Raw genomic sequence first — 19,530 nt, 5'->3', positions numbered from 1 at the left:
GGACAAAACAACATGCTCTACATGGCCTGACTCAAAGACATACCACTATACTCGGTATCCTACAGACTGCTAAGAAGTGACCTGTGTCTGACATTCAAGGCATCCTCTGACCCATTACTGATGAGTTTAGTGCACATCAGCAAGTCAAATTACATCAGAAATACTCAGCCTAGGGATCTAAACCTGTTCTGCAACATCAACAGAATGGTTTGGAGGGACAGGTATATTTCACAGAAGATATCACTGCTGTGGAACAGACTCCACATCCACATAAAACAGAATTCATCCCAGTCCATTTTCAAGATCAAGTTGTATCTATGGATGAGAAACAGGAAATTTATCCCAGGATTGCTCCCTGTACTACTAATGGACAGATTGAGCTCCTAAATATTTTATTCCATGCATGGGTCCCCTTATATTATCTATGGTATGATCCCAGTTACTCTCATTAGAGGTAATATATAATTAGTGACCATGGGATTGGTAAGGCATATGTATAACCAAATGGGATAGATTATTTTGAGCACAAAAAAGGAAACTGGCTAGGCTTAAACTGGCCTGCAAGGGCAGCTAGCCTTGTACTCACCTATAGACAGAATTGTTTTTGAAGTATTATGGTATATTTTCTACTGTTACTTTTTTTTTTCAATTCTACCATAATGGTCTTTTGTTTAGACTACCGATATATGTATGTGTCATAGTTTTTGGTTCAGCATTTAATAATGCCTGTGAAATTAACGTACTCTTCAACAGGAAGATCATTCAGTGCAACTTCCCAGTTTTTGTTATCAAGGATTGCTTTGATTTCTGCATACTTACTTAGCACAGTCAGAAGCCGAGGTGATGCAGCGGTAGCATTGTTGCCTCACAGCAAGAGTTTCTCCCGTTCGATTCTCGGCGGGAGCACCTTCTGTGTGGAGTCTGCATGTCCTCCCCGTGGTCGAGTGGTGTTTGAAAGACATGTGTAGAATGGGCGTGCCTTCGTTGAAGGTTGGGCATCAAGCTGGCACCTCAGCACCCGTAAAAAATCTACTGCCAATCATTAGTGAACCAGAGTTCCGCTGTGGCGACCCCTAACTGGGAAAAGCCGAAAGAAGAACAAAAAACACCTTAGCACAGTCAGCTTAGGAGGAGATATTTCCCAGTATCTAGGTACCATTTTTTAGAATGAATATGATGGTATCCCTTTTAGTGTTTGTAAGCAAGGGGAGAGCTATGAGGATGCAAACATGTGGAAGCAGGAAAACTGTAGCGGTGGTGAATAGAACAGTTGGAAGCAACATTTTTTTAATTGTGGTATTGCATGCATACCTCTCAGCCTTGAGAGGACAGGCTTTGGAGAAAGACCATGAAAATCCAGCAATTTGGCCAAAAATCAGAGGTGCCTAATCAGCATAAATTATGCATATTCATGAATGACACAGAGTTACAAAGAGAAACAGGTCGCAGTTAAGGTTTAACTTTATTTTATCATATAGGGTTACCACCTGCCCCACTTTGCGAGGGACAGTCCCTCTTTGGGCAGTGTCCTGCAAAAAAATTGAAAATATGGCAAATGTACAGAGATTTTAGGACAAAAATATTTCCTATATTTTCCGTAATAGTTGCATAAAACAGTTATTTTGTATCTGAAACACCTAAATATTATAATAAACAGTATAAGCAACTCAAATGCTACAATAATAAGTTTTTATTCTGGCAAAAAAGTGAATTTCTGTCCTTTGTACTGGCCGTGGGTATGTTTTGCCCTGCAAAATCTGATGTTTCTACAAAAAATGTCCCACTTTGGGCATTTGGAAAGGTGGCAACTCTATTATCATAGCATCTTATATAGAACTACAAGTGTTTTATCAAATAGGAGTAATGGAATCACTTGTGTATTACAGAACAATTAACTGCATTTGCATTAGCATAACAGTTACTGTGAAAAAAATAGGTTGATGTAAGAAGGGGCTTTGCGGTTGAACTGAAAGCATATGATGCAATCATTATATTTTTCTTTTTTTCATTTTCCAGTTCCTACTTAAGTCACATAGAAGCCAGAGATTATTGTGTTAGCCAACAGTCATGATGCAGATAACAGTATTAGGGTGACAGTCCATCTTGGGGTATGGGCACATAGTCACAGAAACATCCATGGATAATTTTGTGTATCAGAGATTCAGCTCTCTGCTGTGTGTTTCTGCTCTGTTGCACAGGTTAAGATCATGTGCAAAGTTTTTTTCTTTCTTGCTGTAATTGTATTCATAACATCTTATCGTATAAAGGGGTATTTCGCTTCTGAAATGTTGATGATCATGATCAGGCTAATGATAGTAATTCTTTGTAATACATGGAGCTTTGCCTGCTTCCATATACCATAAACGTGACAAATAGAAAGTGTGTAGGACCACTAAGCAATTTGCGGTTCTAAAGCTGTGACAGACTCAATGCTGCTTAACACAGCATGGTCACCACAGAAGAATGGGGGTTATGCAAAGAGCTTCCACATCTGTTGAATCCTTCATTCAGCCTTTCAGAAAATGAAGTGTTTAACAGCTTTTAAAGCTGTTTGAATTTCCTCTGCTCTTGTATAGGGAGCGCTGACTGCTGTTAATGCTTTAGTACTAGACTAGAGCTTATCAGCTTTGAGAGGTACTTAAAAGCTTGTTGTGATGCTTAACAAGATTGTCTTTTCTTTTGTCACTTTCTGTAGAACTATAATTATTCAACTTAATACATTTCTGCTTGCATTCATGGTTTGCTGAGTGGCTGTCCAAATACTTTCTGATTTTATTTCATCTGGTTCCAATTTATGATGATACAATTGTAGGGAGAAACAATTTGTAGTGGATAGGTGTGCTTTCTGTATTTAATCACATTTTATTACAAAGTGATACAGTATATCCCACAATCAGTAAATCAGTCACTCAATCATCCTATGAGATAATAAATTAGTAAATAAATTAAATGCAGTTATATTTAGGTAAAAGGTAACAAAACCAAAATGGAGCAGGACAGGATTCCTAGCAAAGTGTAGAGTGATTGACACTCAGTTTTGTTCAGCTACAGCATCACTTTTAGAGTTCATTTTGAACTGAGAATTACATTCTTTAACAGGGTAGATACGAAAATTAATTTTCCCATCAATCTTCTGTTTCATTTTACAGGGTTATGATATATTAGGACTATGATTTTAACAGTTTTCAGTCAATTAAGTGCATACTAACTTCTGCATTTCGGATCACTGGTTATAATCATTTCTTACAGTCCGTCAAGCAGCATGCTGGCTGCTCATTCTGCTTTTCTTTTTTTTCTGTTGTGATCATTTTTACAGCTTAATAAATGGTTAGAATCTGCTCTGCTACATTTACATGTCTATATTATGAATGTTTCTGCTGTGGGCTCTAGAGGTGGTGCCCTTATTTTCTAGTGAGCTATTTTTTTCCTTTGTGCCTCCTCTGTGCAGCTGTAGCATTTGGAGAAAATTTGTCAGAAATAACATGTATTGAGGTCCATCTGACTTATTCATGTGTGTTATGCTTATGTTTTTTTCTTGAGTTTTAAGAATTTTCTGTTAAGCTGCTACTAATTCTGTTCTACTTTCTCCTCAGGTGGAAACATTTCTGGCCATATAGTGATCTGTTATCTCCTCAAAAGTAACAATTCAGGTAATGTGGAATTTATTTATTTATGTATAGACATTTGTTTACCAGTTAAGCCTGACTAGATAATTTTATCCGCTTTCAGCGGAGGCTTGGGAATAAAATCTCCATAAATAAAAGAACAGAAAATACATATATATAGGTGAAAATTGACATTATATTACAGCACACATGCATACATACGTACACATATACAAATATTTCAGTCTTGTGTGATAATGCCCTTCTAGCCTACCAATATATCAAAACAGTTGTTCCCATAATAAGTGTCCAGGCTGGTCTTAAAAATATCTAAACTAGTGCTTGCTTTAATGTACTTTTGTAGTATGTTCCATGCATCAGCTACTCTGTCGGAGAACCAATTACTACACTTCTCATTCCTATAGAATCTTCTACACAGTTTGTCTGATGATTCTTAACTACTTTCTGATAACCCCAAACATTCCCAGAGGCAGTTGCCTCTAAATGCCCATATACCTGAATAGGTCTCCTCTTAAATATCTGTATGAAACATTGTACAAATTCAGATATTTTAGTCTTTCATAATAACTTAAATTATCACATCCATGGATGTCCTTGGTATATTTTTGCTGTATTCTTTCCAGTTTACTCATGCTTGCTTTCTTAAAAGGTTCCCATATTGTTATTCTATACTCAAGTTTGAGTGTAATGTAACTAACAAAATAATGACTTCATCATTTCTGATTTCATAGACTTTATAAATCTTTTTATACAACCTATAGTTCTATAACTATCTTTAAACAATTGGTTCATATGATTAGAAAAACCCAAAGCTGGATCTTGTCATATATCCAGGTCCTTAAATTAATCTATTTCAGTCACTGTGTGCTGCATTAAATATTCATCTTTCACTTTATGTCTCCCAAACTTCGTATGTTTAGCTTTTGATGTATTTATCAACATATTATTCTCCTGTGCCCAAATGGACAATTTAGTCAAGTTCTTTTGCAGACATGTACCATCTCTAACACATGTAATCAGCTTGCACATTTTTAATTCATCTGTATACAGACCACAGAACAACTAAGATGAAAAAGATAGATTTAAAAGATACATGTATGGGCCTAGGATATAGCTCTGTGGGCAAGGGTGCCCGCAGGCAGGTGCAAGGGGGTGCACTTGCACCCCCCTGAAACTGGCTGCCAGGAGATACATGTTCTTTTAAATAAAAAATATATATTTTTTTTAAGCCCGTTCTTCTTTAAGAATGCCCTTTGTGTCCAGTCGCACAGATGATTCTACTTCTGTGCGACTGATGGTTTATGTCTTCATCTTCCCAAGCAGAATTTGAATACCAGACGACATTTGTATTGTGGATGAATGTACAAATGAGAAGTGGGTGTGTGCATGTGTCTGTTTAAGTGTTTTAAGAGGTGTGTGTGTGTGTGTGAATAAGAAGTAGGTAGGTCTGTGTGTGTTTGTTTGTGTGTGTTTGTGTAGGTGTGTTTCTGTGGGTGCGTTTGTGTGGGTGTGAGTGGGTGTGTTTGTGTGGATGTGAGTGGGTGTGATGCCAGGTGACATTTGGACTATGGTTGAAGGCACAAGTGAGAGGTGGGTGTGTGCATGTGTGCGTTTAAGTGCTTAAGAGGTGTGTGTGTGAGAAATAGGTAGGCGTGTGTGGATGTAAGAAGGAGGTAGGTAGAGGTGTGTATGCATGTATGTAAGACGTAGGTAGGTAAAGGTAGGTAGGTGTGTGTGTGTGTGTGTGTGTGTGTGTGTGTGTGTGTGTGTAAGTGTAAGAAGTAGGTAGTTCTGTGTGTGTTTGTTTGTGTGTTTCTGTGTGTGTTTGTATAGTTGTGTTTGTGTGGGTGTGAGTGGGTGTGATTATGGGTGTGATTGTGGGTGTGTATTTATTTATTTATTCTACATTTGTTGACCGGGTTTGTCCGACTGGGTTGAGATAGCCCTTTTTCAGTTGAGGCCTGGGGAGAAAAGCTCCACAATAGATAGTTTTATATTACAAGGAAAGTTATTTAACAAACAAGGCATTAGCAGTTTCAAGTTGGAAAGTACAAATTAAGCAGCATTGACAAAGTCTAAGCTTTTATTTAACTAAGATATAAACAGGAAAAAAAAAACAGCATACAGTAGTTCAATATATACATTTTAGGTGGTTTTAGTTAGTAAAACATCCTATAAGTAGGATATGAGAGCAGATACATCTTTAAGATAGGGGATAGGTAATTACCTGTTTTAGATGACTGACTGAGCAGACAGATAACAGAACTATGACCTTTAAGGGCAGCCAGTAAAAGTAGGTAAGAGAGGAATAAGTTTACTTAGTATGAGTACAGTGGCACATCCAGCACTTTTTTAGGTAGTCTTTAGTGGCAGGTTTAAATTCCATGAGCCATTGAAGTCTTCTAATTTCCAGTGGTAATTTGTTCCAAGAAATGGTGGGATAGTAGCTGTAAAGGTTACCACCCATTTTAGTGTCGGGTTTATAGATATGCAGTAAGTCCTGATTAGAGCTTAGAAAAGATGTAGGTAGGTCTGTGTGTGTGTGTAAGAATTAGGTAGGTCTCTGTGTGTGTGTGTGTGTGTAAGAATTAGGTAGGTGTGTGTGTGTGTGTGTGTGTGTGTGTGTGTGTGTGTGTGTGTGTGTGTGTAAGAATTAGGTAGGTGTGTGTGTGTGTGTGTGTGTGTGTGTGTGTGTGTGTGTGTGTGTGTGTGTGTGTGTGTTTGTGTAAGAAATAGGGGAGGTGTGTGGATGTAAGAAGAAGGTAGGTAGGTAGGGGTGTGTATGCATATATATAAGAAATAGGTTGGTAAAGGTAGGTATGTGTGTGTGTGTGTGTGTGTGTGTGTGTGTGTGTGTGTGTGTGTGTGTGTGTGTGTGTGTGTGTGTGTGTGTGTGAAATAGGTAGGGGTGTGTGGATGTAAGAAGTAGGTAGGTCGGGGTGTGTATGCATATATGTAAGAAGTAGGTAGGTAAAGGTAGGGGTGTGTGTGTGTGTGTGTGTGTGTGTGTGTGTGTGTGTGTGTGTGTGTGTGTGTGTGTGTGTGTGTGTGTGTGTGTGTGTGTGTGTGTGTAAGTGTAAGAAGTAGGTAGCTCTGTGAGTGTTTGTGTGTGTGTTTGTGTAGTTGTGTTTGTGTGTGTGTGAGTGGGTGTGTTTGTGTGGGTGTGAGTGGGTGTGATACCAGACTACATTTGGACTGTGGACAAAGGTACACATGAGAGGTGGGTGTGTGCATGTGTGTGTTTAAGTGTTTAAGAGTTTAAGAGGTGTGTATGTGTGTGTGTGTGTGTGTGTGTGTGTGTGTGTGTGTGTGTGTGTGTGTGTGTGTGTGTGTGTGTGAGAAATAGGTAGGGGTGTGTGGATGTAAGAAGTAAGTAGGTAGGGTGTGTATGCATGTATGTAAGAAGTAGGTAGGTAAAGGTAGGTGTGTGTGTGTGCGCGCGCGCGCAAGTGTAAGAAGTAGGTAGCTCTGTGTGTGTGTGTTTGTGTAGTTGTGTTTGTGTGGATGGAGTGGGTGTGCGCAAGTGTGATTGTGGGTGTGTTTGTGGGTGTGATTGTGGGCGTGATTGGGGGTGTGAGTGGGTGTGATTACAGGTGTGTATTTATTTATTTATTTTACATTTGTTGACCAAGTTTGTCTGACTGGGCTGAGATAGCCCTTTTTCAATGGAGGCCTGAGGAGAAAAGCTCCACAACAGATAGTTTTATATTACAATGAAATTTATTTAACAAACAAGGCATTAGCAGTTTCAAGTTGGAAAGTACAAGTTAAACAGCATTAACAAAGTCTAAGCTTTCATTTAACTAAGATATAAACAGAAAAAAAACAGCATACAGTAGTTCAATATATACAATCTAGGTGGTTTTAGTTAGTAAAACATCCTATAAGTAGGATATGAGAGCAGATACATCTTTAAGATAGGGGATAGGTAATTACCTGTTTTAGATGACTGACTGAGCAGACAGATAACAGAACTATGACCTTTAAGGGCAGCCAGTAAAAGTAGGTAAGAGAGGAATAAGTTTACTTAGTATGAGTACAGTGGCACATCCAGCACTTTTTTAGGTAGTCTTTAGTGGCAGGTTTAAATTCCTTGAGACATTGAAGTCTTCTAATTTCCAGTGGTAATTTGTTCCAAGAAATAGTGGGATAGTAGCTGTAAAGGTTACCACCCATTTTAGTGTCAGGTTTATAGATATGCAGTAAGTCCTGATTAGAGCTTAGAAAAGCCCTGGTGGGAGTATAGTAGAAGTGTAAGAAGTAGGTGTGTGTGTGTGTGTGTATGTGTGTGTGTGTGTGTGTGTGTGTGTGTGTGTGTGTGTGTGTGTGTGTGTGTGTGTGTGTGTGTAAGAATTAGGTAGGTCTGTGTGTATGTGTTGGTCTGTGTGTGTGTGTATGTGTGTGTCTGTCTGTGTAAGAATTAGGTAGGTGTGTGTGTGTGTGTGTGTGTGTGTGTGTGTGTGTGTGTGTGTGTGTGTGTGTGTGTCTGTGTAAGAATTAGGTTGGTCTGTGTGTGTGTGTGTGTGTGTGTGTGTGTGTGTGTGTGTGTGTGTGTGTGTGTGTGTCTGTGTAAGAATTAGGTAGGTAGGTGTGTGTGTGTGTAAGACGTGGGTTGTTCTGTGTGTGTGTTTGTGTAAGAAGTAGGCAGGTGTGTGTGTGTGTGTAAGAGGGAGGTAGCATACCCCTCAACTGTCCAGGTTTTTGCAGAATGTCCAGATTTTTGACCCATATTCCTCCTAAAGAGGATTGAAGTTGCTAAATAATAACAGACATTCGAGTTTTAGATGTCATATCCTTTAGAAAAATGCATACTAACAAATCCTGTTATTCTAGCAATTCTTTAAGTTCATGAGAGCAATATTTATAATCTGCCCCTATTTATTTTAGGCTTTTTCCAGATTTCTTGCACTAAGAGGTTGAGGTGTGTGTATGAGAGAGAGAGAGAGAGTGAAATTAGAGTTAGCAGGTGGAATTTATTTTCAAGTGCAGTTTCAAGGAATTGTGAGCTTCAAGGGAAGAGAAGTTTACTGCTGTTCATGTTAAGTCTGCTTATAATGTGCAACTGTTTTGTTTAGCAAATGGTATCACTATTGTGGTATGGATGTTTAAAACAGTGTTAGCAGCACAGCAAGTAGCATACTTGCGTCTTGATGCAGAGGGCTGTAGGTTCTACTCCCACATCATCTAAATTTGTATTTTAAGAAGGTGGGGTGCTGCATTCCTGAGCATCTCCTCCTTTGGATGAGAAACCTAATAACTAAGTACCTGTTTTTCAGCTTGCCACCTATTTTCTAGTGCAATATACCAGCTTATCATTTTTTTAATGTAACATAAGCAATTTATTCTTTAAGGGCAGCATGCACTGAATTTGTAGATGAAATACCGAAATATAAAGTTGTTTTCTAGCAACAACCTCTTCATTAGTTTCAGATCTCTTTAACTTGGAATTATTCGGATAACTTTTACTTCTGTGGAGATTATGCATATTGACTGATATTGGTGAAGTGTGATGATAGAAGTCCAAGTGGCCATTTATTGTTGAAATGTTCTGAACTGGGCAGTTTATCATTATTGGTATATATGTTTTGTTTCATTGCTTACTGGAAAAATGTTCAAAACTATAAATTTAAAACAAACTCTAACAAGTGGTGCTGTATTATACAAGGGATATAATTCAATTATATATTATAATTAATACAATCAGGAAGGTAAATCAAAGAACTTTTGCATGGTTCTAAAAATGTGTGCAAGTGGCCTATGATTTGAAAACAGCCCAAAGGTAAACATAACCTGCCACTGGCCACATGCATTTTCTTTGAGTGTGGGTTTCAATGTTCTTTCAGTGAATGCGAGTTTCAAAGGTAGAGAAGTTTTAATGCTGTCTGTTTTCATTGTAAGACTATTGCTTTGCTTAGGTTTAGCAAATGTCTCAGTGTCTGTGCTATTAAATTTGAAATAAAAGTTGTAAATTAAATCCAAATATATGTAATAATTGTAGAAGTAAAGCATAAAATAGTATATACATTGACAATTGAGGGATAGAATACGTGAACATGTCTATAATATCAGGATTGGTTTGAAAACAAATGCTTTGGCAAAACATGCCATGGATAGAGGGGACTCACATGTTTTTAAATTTTTAATAGTGGAGCAAATCACACCAGGACCTAGAGGGGGTGACATCAGGACTTATACCGAAACAAGAGAGGCAAATTGGATTATCAGGTTGAGGTCTGATGTCCCACCTGGTCTTAATGGTATGGTTCCAGTTAAACCATTTTTGAAATCAAAAAGACTACACAGATGAGTTGCAATAGATAATTTTATGTGTAGCATTAATAGTATGTTTTATAATGTTTATCCCAGTTATATTATAATGTTCATAGAATTTTTAACTGAGTTTTTTGATTGAGTATTATAGTACGGATGTTTTTAATGCTTTATTTGCAATGTACCTTTAAGAATGAATGATTTTCACGCTTAAATGTTGTATATAAACTGCTCATTAATTAATTAAATATGAAGGTCTGAAGAAGCCACATTGGTGAAAGCGCTAACCTGTTTTGAACTGCTCTCAAATAAATGTCTTAACCTGTTGGACTATTGGAGATTGACTGTTTGATGAACACGTACAGACTGTGCATATGCTGGTCCTATTGTTGAATTTATCGTCGGTACTTGGTTTGCTATCTCTGATATTGTTTATTTTACTAACTGGTTGGGCTTTCTACAGAGAAGCATTTGCTCCGTCGAGGCACTTATTGGATTACTTTCATATTTTCTAGTATATACATTGACAGTTTTGAACAGTGTTATGGCAACTGGGGAGAAATAGCAAAGTAATAGGACACTGGAATGGCTGTGTGTGGGGTTTCTGGGTTTGCACCCCCTTGCAAAATATCCTGTGGGCTCCCCTGCCTGTGGGACACTCTGACTGTAAGAAACAGACCAAAAGTCACGTAGGGTAGACAGAGTGCACGGATTATACCATTATAATCTATACAGTCAAAAGCAATCCATCACAAAGGAAGATAAAAATTATTAGGCTTTATTGTGGCAACTCATGTAGAATATCAAGCAAATATCAAGCAAACCGGTTTCGGCTGAAGATTCAAGCCTTCTTCAGTGCAACAAAAAAATTCAATTAGAGCACATCCTAGTGTCTGCTTTTATATCACAATATTTAAAGAGGTACACTCAAAATAATTAGATTAATATAAGACAGAACCACCAAGTCAAAATCTAACTTAATTCGTTAAGGCCAGGTCTAAATAAAGCCCCTAGCCTGATGATCCAAGAGGATTTTATATTATTTAATATATCATGCCAACCTGCTTTGGAAGTTCTGTGCATTTGAATTCTATCTATTATGGTGAACTTGAATTTCGCAGTTGTGTGTGTGATGGTGTGTTTATAAAGGGCGTTAGAAATTCTTTTATTTCTGATCTCACTTAAGTGTTCGCTTTGGTTTTAAAAATGTGTGTAGATGCACTGCATCTTACCCATTACAAACGCTACAACCCACCCATCCCAATGCAGAAAGCATTTGGTGACTCTTTAGTAGGCTGTGTCCCTTGTGGTCACTGCAGTGCATGTACACACATTTTTAAAACCAAAGAATTTACCAGCTGTAACACCTCTAAAGTGTATCAGATTAGTTTTTGGTAACTGCAGCAGCGACTGGTTAATCTATTTAGCTACTTGCACTTCTTCATCTTTCTATGTTGGACAAACATCTAGACCTTTTAGACACCGCATAAGCGAACACTTACGTGAGATCAGAGATAAAAGAATTTCTAACGTCCTTTATAAACACACCATCACACACACAACTGTGAAATTCAAGTTCACCATAATAGATAGAATTCAAATGCACAGAACTTCCAAAGCAGGTTGGCATGATATATTAAATAATATAGAATCCTCTTGGATCATCAGGCTAGGGGCTTTATTTAGACCTGGCCTTAATGAATTAAGTTAGATTTTGACTTGGTGGTTCTGTCTTATATTAATCTAATTATTTTGAGTGTACCTCTTTAAATATTGTGATATAAAAGCAGACACTAGGATGTGCTCTAATTGAATTTTTTTGTTGCACTGAAGAAGGCTTGAATCTTCAACCGAAACCGGTTCTGATATTTGCTTGATATTCTACATGGGTTGCCACAATAAAGCCTAATAATTTTTATCTTCCTTTGTGCTGGATTGCTTTTGATTGTACACCCTGACTGTAACCAAGGATTTCACCTGTCCAGTTGCTGTATGATACTTGCCATGTCCTGTTTGTAAGCCATGCACCTATCCATCTTATCAAGAGTACATCAAAACCTAGTTGTCCTAATTTATTGATCAGTGTTTTGTGCATAAACCTTTCAAATGCTATAGTTAAATCTAATGCTACAGGTGGTAATAGATCTATTTTCAACATATGCATGGTGATATATGGGTTCAAGTCCCAGCCTTTCCAGTTCTGACAATAACTTATCTAATATTACCTTCTTCATTATTTTCCACAACATGAAATTAGACTTCTGGGTCTGTATGACTATGTTTTTTCCTAGCCCCCTTTTCCTTAAAGGCAAGTTTAATAAGTGCATGTCTCCATTCTTGAGGAAACTCTCTTTATTTATAGGACCTAGTAAATAACAGATATAATGGTACTCTAAATTTTTGCTGAAGTGTTCTCAGGTCATTGTTACTAATTCCGTCTCTTCCCTGTGCTTTGTTTGGATCCAGTTTGCATGTTTTTTTTTCAATATACTCTAATTTGAATTCAGTATCTGAGGTTACCTAGATGTCACTAGAACAGCTTATTGCCCCCTTTGTGAAGCCATACTGCTTTGCATAACATTTAGTAAATGTATCTATAATCTGTTGTGTTGTCGCCTCACAATTAGACATTGCACGTTTGATTCTCAGAGCGTCTTCTGTGTGTCGACATGCGTGAATGGGCGTTCCTTCGTTGAAGGTTGTGCGTTAGGCTCGGCAAGCCAGCACGTAAAAATCTACTGCCAATCATTAGCGGACCGGAGTTCTGCTGTGGCGACCCCTAATTGGGAAAAGCTGAAAGAAGACACACACACACACTTTATCAAGTTGTATGCCTTTTCTCCTACCACATCTTATGTATATATAAAATGGTTTCCTATTATGCTCAAGAACTTATATAAATTTTCTTCAAATTTTTCTTGTTCTTGTTTCACACTATCCTTGAGATCCATTAATGCCTACAATAATTGTACATTAAGTGTACACTGTTCTGAATTAACAGAAAAAACAAGCATAACTCACACCTTCTTCCTCCTAATTTTAGCTTTTGTACTGATTTTCTTGTAGCCCTAAATATCGAGAAGGATTCACAAAGGTTACCACAATGTGTAGACTACATATACACTTAGTGTAATCATTCTGAGTGACTATAAAGCACAACAAATGTGATAAGGATGTTCTTGAATACAGATCATCCACGCTTGTTCACTTAGTGTAGACGTTAATGAATCTTTGTCTATCCAGCTTGTTTCTTTCGGTTTTCATTGTCATAGTTCAACCTCTTTTCCATTTCTTATATTTTTTGTATCTCACCTAAAACAAGTATCTTGTTCTTATGGAAATATATCCTCCTGACATTATGTGCATATGTTCTGCTGTTAAACAGTTTTTTGTTTTTTTTTTGTATTCAAACAATTTCTCTTTCAAAACTTTCCATATTCCTTTCACTCCAATTAGTTTTACATACTTTTTTGCTTCCGTATAATCTGTTATTAATCTTCTGTGCATTCGTTTAGCTTTTAGTTTGGCAGAATTATCTAGCAACAAATTAACATTTGCAACCCCATGATCACTGCCCACCAATGGTAGTAAAACTTGACATCAAGCAACAGTAATTTCTTTAGGAACACAAACAACATTCTGTAAACCATAAAGACATAGATTAATGCAAATATTAATACACATATGAGATGTAGAACAATAGCCACACACCATCATTAAAATAAAATAAATACAATATCATATAGCATTGAAATATGTTGACGTGTTATAAGTGCAAGAGTTTACTACTAACTCTTAAAGCAAATGTCAGAGTGGATCATTCCAGCAGTGGATAAGTAAGAAGAGACAAAGGGAGGGGGTAGCGAGGAGGGGGTGAGAAAAATACTTGCTAGTGATAATAAGTGGATTAAATATGGGAGGCAGGAGAAATAATGAGTGAAAGCAAGATTAAGAGCAAGGGAAATTAGAATAAGAGTCAGAGTAAGGGAAATAAAAATAGGCAAAGTCAAGATAGGATGTATACAAGTATTAGCAGAGTAGGAGCTAAAATTTTAGCCAGGAGTTAGAGAGGAATTCTTTAGATGTAGCTTAAATAAACAAATGAATGTTATGTATTATCCTGATCGGTGCAGAGATTGTATTCCTGACTTTTGCTACACAGAGTGAGGGGTCTATTAAAAAAGTATCAAATGGCTGAATGATCTACAATTCAGTCTGTTGAACCATTCTGACTGAGACGGTGGTACAGTAGGCCTCAGGGAATTGTTTGTGTTGTTCACAGGTGCTGTTTGGGTTTATGTTTTTTGTTGATGGACTGAATTGTTGACCATGTGTTCTTGACCATATGGGTTTCAGCAATTTGGCCATTTGATACTTTGAAATAGATCCAGAGTGAGTACAAACTTTGACCGCAGTTTTTGTATGGCTTATAGACGTCAAGTAGATTTTTGTCAGAAGATCAAAGATGACTATCTGGAGGTAGTGGCAGAGAGTTCTATTTATAGCTGGACAGGAAGTGGGATTAAATATAATTTTGTGTGTTAAGAGAAGTTGGGTATAATTTAGTTTATAGGATATAATTCTTAAAGAGTCATTAGATGTATTTGTCCACTCGCATCTCTCATTATTTCCTTTCTTATTTTTCTGTCGTTCAAATGTATTTATTTTAAAGAGACAGTCATCCACAGCAGTTGCTCCTAGCCAACAGTAAGAATTTATCTAACAGTCTTATTGTCCCGGTCCCTTTCAATGAACACATCACACCGAATGACATTTGATGACCTTTATTAAAACTTCCATAACATAGCTTTGATCACCAAAATTTATTAATTACAACTGGACATAGTAAAGTTGATTCTAAACACAGCATAAACATCCATGTAATGTTAACCAGGACAGAGTACCTACTCATCTTGCCTCAGTAAGCAGTGTCCATGCCTCTACTTACTTACTTTACTTATGAAGCAGCGTCCAAGACTCACTTCATATCCCATTTATTGAATTACCCATCCAACCAAATAATTCAGGATGACATGACCTTACTCACCCTGCCCAGTAAGCAGCACCCAAACTTCTACTTGCTTACTTTACTTATAAAGCAGCATCCCATCTCACTTCATACACCATTCATTGAATTACCTTCCACCAAATAAGCAGCATCCTTACCTCCACTTGCTTATCTATTCAGCAAGCTTCCTCCAACTGCTCATTTTCCTTTCCCCAGATCCTTGAAATGAACATCCAGACACCAGAGGGGGAACAGAAGAGGGCAAGCCTATCCCTCTTCTCTGCCAACCAGCCTGACCAGGCTGTTCCCCCTCCCTTCTACCCAAGAATTTTCAACCATAATAGGAAGGATTAAGCAAACATCATTCAGTGTACCCAACATCTATAAAGTACATTAAAACCCCATTATCAACCCCACACCTTGACATACCAGCACTGAAACACACCTTAATGAAACTAAATAAAGTAGGATTACCTGTGACCCCACTGTACCACACTGGAACATCTACTCCAAGAGAATACATTCCCTTTTAGTCCACTTCCTTTAAGCCACTAACCTTGACTCAACCTTTCCAGAATGACAACCTATAGTCATAACAAATGCCACAGAAACTATAAACCCTTGAACCCAAATCTGCACCCAGTCAAAGAAAACCCATCTTACAGTATTCAACATCTGTCCCTCTACCCACTCAACCCAAGCTGACCCATCAAACCACTGAAACCCACCAAAGTCATGATAGCACAATACTATGCTCCTGATGAAGGTGCTGAATGCTAGAAACAGCTAACATTTGCATAACCTTAAACACTCCCCAAATCAGTACCTGCTAAAGCCCCTCCTAGCTAAACCCTATTCACAGCTAAAAGGAATATGACCTGGCCTACTTCTGCAAAACTCCAAAACATGCCTTGCTTAAACCCTCTATCACCCATGTAACAAAGCACCCTACTCCTACAGTATAACCAAAGAACCCTCATACCTGCAATGCTTCCAGCAACCCTACCTATCAAATTCCCTCAAGCATAAAGAAATGTTTCTTGTGATACTCCTTCTAACCCTAACCTAGTATGTAACATCACCAATAGCTACCATGCCCTATGAACCATAACAACTTTCCATCACCAGATCAGAGCATGGGCCCTCTACCAACACAGTGACCTACCTAGATAATTGTAAATGCACCCCAAAACTCCACCCAAATCTGACATGCCTAACTGCGTACTTACCATGTTAAAATTACCGGAAACCTCATTATCTGACAATCCCAAAACCAACCCAACCTCAGCTGTTAAATCCATCCTACCTAGGTTCTACCCCAAAATTCCCTTTACTGCTAACTAAACACCTGCTGTACCATGCCCCTAAATTGCCTTGAACATCCCTGAAGCCACAATAATCTTAAACCATACAAACTTACTCGCTTGAATGAGCACCAAGAATCATGTCATTAGCTGCAACCTCACTGCTTTCTAAGCCAATATCCAGAACCGCCAACAGCAGCATCCTCTGTCTAATCCATTTCCTTACACCCACCTGCTGATACAAACTGTGTCCATCACCATCTCTGCCAGTAATTCTGTACTTCCAAGTGCAAAAAAAAAAAAAAACAAATTAAGCAACTTGCTGTCATGAAAATTGCAAAGCTTCTAGCTATCACATACTCTTAGCTTTCCTATTTATACAAAGTAACCCCGTTATAAATAATATGTCTTAATCTTACAGTAGTCTACAATGATGACCCAGTCAAGCTTACCAAAGGTCTCATATCCGATGACATCTGTGACATGCCTACAAGACAATCTCAGACGCTGTTTAATAGAGATGCTCCATATCCATAAGTCTAACTCCTCTCATAGTACCCGAAGGCTTAAATCTCATATATGACTTTAACACCAGCTGCTGAGGGGACAGGTTTATCTCCCAGAGACTGTCCCATCTCTGAAATAGACTCCTCATACACATAAACATAGTATGTTGTTGTCCACTTCAAATGCAACCTTGATAAGTGGATGGGTAACCACAAATTTGTCCCAGGCATCTTAACTTAACTGTGACAAATCCCAGTGGGGATAGCTAATTTTGATCAACCACACACCTTCGCAAACCCTATGGGTAACATCCCCCTTCCCTGAATCACCCTGCCATAGAAGATCAAACAATAAATTAGGGAGAAAGTGCCAGGGCTGCCTTCGGTTCCCCCATAACCCTGCATTTGCTTACAAGAGCAATCCAAGACCGAGTAAAAGAATGACTCCTTAAAAACCCTGTATATCAGACACAATATGAACACAAGAAGGTAACAGAGAGCACACATCCTACCACAAAACTCAACTGCTTTAGCCTAAAGGCACAGGAGAACCCCAAATGGAACCCCCCCCCTAAGTTTAAAGCAGTGTCTAATTACCAAGCTTCCATTTGTCTCTTCTGCTACCTCAAGGCAGCAATGTCCACTTACTGCATGCCAGACATCCCTCTCCCTTTCACCAAGAAAAATGCCTAACAAAGCTATAAGTAAAAGTGGGACAAGCACCCAATATAGGGACAATTTCTAAAATTTCTTGCACTTTATAAACTGTTACACACTCCTGCCATCCTTAACTATTGTGCTTACCAAACTGGAAAGTAAATAGAACAACAAGTTTCCATTGGCATGAATTTCTTGAAGGGTATGAAGTCTACCACTCAAATGTCTGCCATTTCCTAATGTCAACATTCAATAATTTGCAAAAAAAAAAGTCACCACCTATGACCCCCTTCAAGAGGAAATCGGCAGCCAAACTACCCTGCTGTGCACCCAAAATGACCCCACTGCCAATCAGACTGCTTGCTTTCCACCACCACAAGCCCCCCCAATGACCACACGACAAAGGCCCATCCTGCAGCTCCCCCTTTTCTTGTACTGCCCAGTACGTGACCTCAACATGCCACACTGTAGTTATGCACCACTCCCTTCCCCTTTTTATTTTTAATTAATACTTGCAGATGACTAACTGCCACAAGGCATCTAACATAGCACACCAGTGAAAGGGGAAACAAAACCCCAACACGGACCCCTAGCTATTGCCCTTATAACTTCGAAAGTTGATGACGTTACTGATTTGCATTAACAGGAATCTATAAATCCTCCCCCCCAATTCCACTCCTCCAAAGTCTGACCACAGTTTTTCATAACCACAATTTCATGAGCATGAACCAAACTACGAATAAACCCAGACACTGAAACTGCCCAGATGAGAAGAATGAGCCTCCACCAATGAGCATACTTTACCTATATCTTTGGTGGAAATTATTAATGAACAGGGAACTACCACCCCCCCCCCCCAACAGAAAGCCCACCTCTCACCCCCCTTAGAGCAAGAGCTGTGTGCAAACCTGTCACAATGGGAGAAATGAAGGCTCAAAGACATCTTACCACATTACTCGAAATGGGGACCCCAGGATAGTACTTTATTATCTCAGCCTAAAATCAGATTCATACACAAGCTTTCCCACTGTAAAGTGCATCCACCAGTAGAAAACAGAATACCTGATGACAGCTTTGTTTCCTAGTGGCCTCAGTTTAATTTTTTTTTAACTAGACCCACAGAGAATCCCATAAATATGTAGTCATCTACACCTACAAGCACTCATTCACAGCACCAAAACCCTTCACCATAGAGCCCGCACAGAGCATGCGCAGTAGCAGCCATGACTCCTCTTCACTAAAGCCCACAAAAAGCCACACACTGCTTCTGCCAAGTGAAAACCACTGCACTGGACTGTTAGAATCCGCACCCCTCACTTGACCAGGTGTCTTCAACCCTGCAATCCTCTGCAAGTACACAACAAGCCAAACACCAACCTCCCCTCCATAGCCCCGTGCCCCAGGCAAGCATATCCAAAGTCCCAAAGAGGGAAAAGCAACTATTGCCTTCACAAACCCAAGGCAAAGCATGAGTGCATCTAGCTGCCGTCACCTCCGATCGCCACCCTCAATAAATCAGAACCCCCAGCTCAACAGAAACCAAATCAAAACATGAGAAATGACACTGCAAGAAAATTATTTTTTTTTCACACCAAGAGGCATGCCTGACAGCTCGCAGCCCAGCAATGTCTAATTCAGAAAACCACCATTTTATGACAACAGACCCAGCATGAGGCAACATCCGTACATTATGTGAAATCTGTATGGTTAAAACCCCAAAGCTATAGACAGCAGTCAACAATTTTTTTTTGCACCCTGTTCACATGAGCATGGTTTGTATGTAATATTCCTGCAAGTACACTTAACCAGAATCGCGGGATGACATAGGCATTTATCCGTACTGCTACAAAACAGCTTTTATAAACTGCATCCTATTCACCCTTAATACACTTAATGTCAGTGATTACTATGAGGTGAAATGAACCGACAATCTGCACAATCAATAGATATACCTGGTCCCCTCTACCAGGGATCAATATTTTTCTTTCAAGTCATAGTGCAATCTACCTGAAATCTAAAGTTGGAATAGTGTCCTGCACTTCGAGGCAGAGAGCAAAGATACCTAACAATCCCCTTACTTGCATCGTGTTTTTTTTCTTTTGTGTGTGTGTTTGTTTGTGGGGGGAGAAAGTGCACGGCACTGAGTGATAGCTCTACCC

The 19,530-nt window shown here is 38.7% G+C and overlaps 1 protein-coding gene across 1 annotated transcript in view; it reads left to right on the top strand.

Annotated features, from left to right (window-relative positions):
* LOC122805490 (ras and Rab interactor 2-like) overlaps nt 1-19,530 on the top strand; it is a 1,218,761-nt gene that overhangs the window by 425,536 nt on the left and 773,695 nt on the right. Inside the window, exon 2 of the mRNA XM_044075679.1 lies at nt 3,594-3,650. The gene's annotated coding sequence lies outside the window, so the exon portion shown is untranslated. The remainder of the gene's footprint in view (nt 1-3,593; nt 3,651-19,530) is intronic.

The sequence above is a fragment of the Protopterus annectens genome, chromosome 6.part1 (genome assembly GCF_019279795.1).
Source record: "Protopterus annectens isolate FY-2018-M chromosome 6.part1, PAN1.0, whole genome shotgun sequence".
Taxonomy (NCBI): Eukaryota; Metazoa; Chordata; order Ceratodontiformes; family Protopteridae; genus Protopterus; species Protopterus annectens.
This window is presented reverse-complemented; position numbering and strand designations above follow the sequence as displayed.